We start from the raw sequence: 4,768 nt of genomic DNA on the forward strand, positions 1-4,768 counted from the left end.
TTTTCTAGCACTTTTCTGACCATTCGAACTTAATATCTTTCTGAAGTAGCTTCGTCATTGGTGTGGCTATCATCGAGAAACCTTTTACAAACTGTCTGTAGTAACCAGCAAGTCCCAAAAAGCTCCGAACATCAGTAATATTTCTCGGGGGCTTCCAATCAAGTATGGCTAAAATTTTGCTCGGATCAACTCGAATACCTGATGCGGATACTACATGTCCCAAAAAGTTTACTTCTCTCAACCAGAACTCACATTTACTGAACTTAGCCTATAACTGCTTATCCCGTAAAATCTGCAACACTAATCTCAGGTGCTCGTCGTGTTCAGTTTCATCACGTGAATAAATCAAGATGTCATCTATAAACACAACTACAAACCGGTCCAAATACTGCCTGAAAATTCGGTTCATCAAATCCATAAATATTGTAGGGGCATTAGTGAGCCCAAACAGCATCACTAAGAACTCGTAGTGACCGTATCTCGTTCTGAAAGCAGTTTTAGGTATATCTGAGTCTTGAACTCGCAACTGATAATAACCCGATCTTAAATCTATCTTTGAAAACACTGAAGCTCCCTTCAGCTGATCAAACAAATCATCAATACGCGGTAACGGATATTTATTCTTTATCTTCACTTTATTCAACTGACGATAGTCGATGCACAATCTCATGGTTCCGTCCTTCTTTTTCACAAACAATACTGGTGCACCCCAAGGTGAGAAACTCGGTCGAGCAAACCCTCTATCCGTCAACTCTTGCAACTGAGTTTTCAATTCTTTCAATTCTGTTGGTGCCATACAGTACGGAGCTATCAAAATTGGTGTCGTCCTAGGTATAAGTTCAATACCAAACTCTACCTCCCGAACAGGTGGTAACCCTACCAATTCCTCGGGAAAAACATCTAGATATTCACAAACCACTGATACTGATTCAAGCTTCTTTTCTAATTCTTTACTGTCAAGTACGTACGCAAGATATGATTCACACCCCTTTTTGACATATTTCTGAGTCAACATCGATGATATAACTGCTGGTAACCCGTTCTTATCAGTAGACTCAACTCGGATTATCTCATCATTTGCACACCTCAAATCAATAGTCTTTCTTTTACAATTTACAACTGTATCATGAACGGTTAACCAATCTATACCGAGAATAACATCAAATTCATTAAATGGTAAAAGCATCAAATCAGCCGGAAAACAGGAACCTCGGATTATCAGGGGACATTTCCTGCACACTTTGTCGACTAACACATATCGACCCAAGGGATTTGACACTCGGATTACGAACTCAGTAGACTCAATAGGTAGAGTCTTACTGGATGCTAAAGTCTCACATACATATGAATGAGTAGAACTAGGGTCAATCAAAGCAATCACATCGGTATCAAAGAGAGTGAAAGTACCGGTAATAACATCAGGCGAAGAAGCATCCTCGCGTGCGCTTATAGCATAAGCTCTAGTAGGAGCACGAGCTTCAGATCTGGTTGTAACATCTCTAGACCCTCTCTGACCGCCACTAGCATTCCCCAAATTCCTAGGTGGTCTACCTCGTGCTGTAGTACTCGGCTTCCCACTCTGGTTCACATTTTGCTCCGATAATCTCGGGCAGTCTTTAATGAAATGGTCGGCTGAGCCACATTTATAACAGGAGCGGTCATGAAATCTACAGCTCCCCGAATGCCATTTTCCATAATACTTGCACTCGATCTATCCAGTCGATCATTTCCAACATTGGCAACTGAAGTGGCTCGTGTACTCACAGGGGGTCGATCGTGGTCTCATCTGGAAAAACCCGAAGTATTCTTTGATCAGCCTGAATCATTTCGAAATTTCTTTGATGATTGTTGAAAAGACTTTCCTGAAGATCTTTTACGAAATTCTCCAATTTTAACATTAGCTTTCCTTTTTTCTTTACTAAGTTCTTCGACTTTGCAAGCTCGCTCGACAAGTACTATGAACTCTCGTATTTCAAGAATGCCAACAAACATTTTTATATCTTCATTCAGCCCATCTTCAAAACGTTTACACATAAGAGCCTCAGACAATACACATTCCCGAGCATATCTACTAAGTTTGACAAACTTCCGTTCATAATCAGTAACTGAAAAAGAACCTTGTTTAAGCTCAAGAAATTCTTTTTGTTTCTGATCAATGAACCTCTGACTGATATACTTTTTTCGGAATTCAGTTTGGAAGAACTCCCACGTCACCCGCTCTCTTGGTACAACAGAAACCAATGTATTCCACCAATAATAGGCAGAATCATGTAGCAAAGATATAGCACACTTCAGACATTCATTGGGTGTGCAGGATAGTTCATTGAGTACCCGAATAGTGTTGTCTAACCAAAATTCAGCTTGCTCGGCATCATCACTATCTGTAGCTTTAAATTCAGTAGCCCCGTGCTTTCTGATTCTGTCAATCGGAGGCTTATTTAACCTTGTCTGAACAATTACCGGAGGTATTGTAGGTGCAGGGGGCGTATTATTCAGGATTGGGGGTTGTGGAACAGTCGTATTAGTTCGAATGTATTGGTTGAACCAATCATTCATCACACATATAAAAAGCCTGTCTAGCCTCGTCATTCTGATTGCTTGCAATAGGTTGAGAGTCCATCGGCGCTGTCCCATGCACGGGTGCAGGTGCTACACTCTCAACATCATCAGCTACAGCTTGATTGGGATCGGGATCCATTACTATACGAAAACACATTTTTAACTGTCAGAATTCATCATACTATCGTATTAATACTATATGGCATGTATAGCTAGACTCATAAACGCTACTTTAATCCTAGAATCGACTAAACCGTAGCTCTGATACCAATAAAATGTAACACCCCTAGCCCGAGTCCGATCGCCGGTTTAGGATATGAGGTATTACCAAGTTGAACATTTAATTTTTCAATCACATAATCTATCAACAAAAGCAGAAATTGAACTGAATACATACAGATTTATAAGTTATAAATGCCATTTTCATACGGCCAAAATATTTACAATTACAAAACATATTTTATCAACAGTCCAACCTATACATGCCATATCGAGACCAAAATATAACTGTACCAACAAGATTGATAGTACGATGAACTGCTGACGATCCCCGAGTCAGTGGCCAAAATCAACAATCTATAAAACAGAGAGATAAGAAACAGAGTAAGCTTTCGAGGCTTAGTAAGTTTTAAGCATTTCAACAATTAAAACATATCATTTAAATCGAATAATGAATATTACCAAATTTTATTCTAATTACAATCACTAGGCCAAATATACACAAGTATACCACACATAAAGACTATTGGCCGAATATAAATACACAAAGAAATTTTCAACACATGCTTCACTTTACTTTATGGCTCATACAACTAATTTAATTAACATATTTTCATATAATGGCAGACATCGATCGAATAGGTCATTTCTCTTATTCATAGATATATTAATCATTCACATAGTTATATCGTTGTTTGATACTAATGACTCACTTTGCATTCAATTCACATAACAGTACATAATACGTACCTGGTCATTACCATGTATCATACATATTCGATAATAGTTTACTTTGAACATTTGAATTTGTAATCTCATTCAAATCGCCGGCGTTAAGCCTGCTAGGTTTCAAAACCCGAATCCAGTTACTAGCTCAAAGCCTGCGGAACTTTATGCCCGGATATAGTACTAGCACTAAGCCTGCGGGTTTTAACCTGGATATACATTACCAGCATGAAGCCTGCGGGATTTAACCCAGATATACATTACCAACACGAAGCCTGCGGGATTTAACCCGGATATACATTACCAACACGAAGCCTATGGGATTGAACCCGGATATATAATATATTGAGAGCTAAGCATATTTACCCACATGATAATTCAGCTCATATAACATATCACATTTGTACTTCACTTTCTTCATTCGAGTATGAGCACACAACGAAAACACAATTTCAATATATCTTTTGATTCAACACTTTTATGCAAGAACACATAACCATTTCACTACCTCAGCTTAACTCCTAATATCCATTCGATTACATTCCATAAACTCAAGTTATTTATTAAACAACCTTATTCAAGTAGAGACAATAGATTGCAATTCATTTATCATGCTTAATTCATTACATCAATTATCTAATAACTGTAAATACTCAAAACTTACTTCGGATATTTTTGAACAGTTGTGGATAGGCTATTCGTTCGCTTTCTCCTTTCCCTTATCTGGTCTAGCTCCTTTTTGCTCTTGAGCTTAATTTAAACACATGAATTTGTTTAATCATTTTGAACATCAAAGGCCTTTTAAAGCACTTAACCCTTATACTCAATAATGAAACCAAACCATATACCTAATTATTTTATCACATCACCTTAAGCACACATATTAACTATCATACATCCATTTCACATGCCAAGTTTCAATGAATATAAATACATACACACCAATAATTTAATTACCCATTTCGATCTTATAGGGTAACTTCAATATATCATGTTTATACAATTGGTCATACACGTACCACATATTTAACAAGCCGAAATTACTCTTAAATTATCCATTATAATCATTTCATAGATATAAAACACAACTGAAAAATCTTTAGCATAAATGCATATAATAACACCCAAATTATCAACTATTTTAACGCACATGACACATGAGGTTAACTAAAACTCCATTCAATTTTAAGATATTAACTCTACTAAACTCATACCATGACCATATCTAACCGAATTCAAGTAGAGGATTAATTACAACCACATA

Source organism: Gossypium hirsutum, chromosome A03, assembly GCF_007990345.1.
Source record: "Gossypium hirsutum isolate 1008001.06 chromosome A03, Gossypium_hirsutum_v2.1, whole genome shotgun sequence".
NCBI lineage: Eukaryota > Viridiplantae > Streptophyta > Magnoliopsida > Malvales > Malvaceae > Gossypium > Gossypium hirsutum.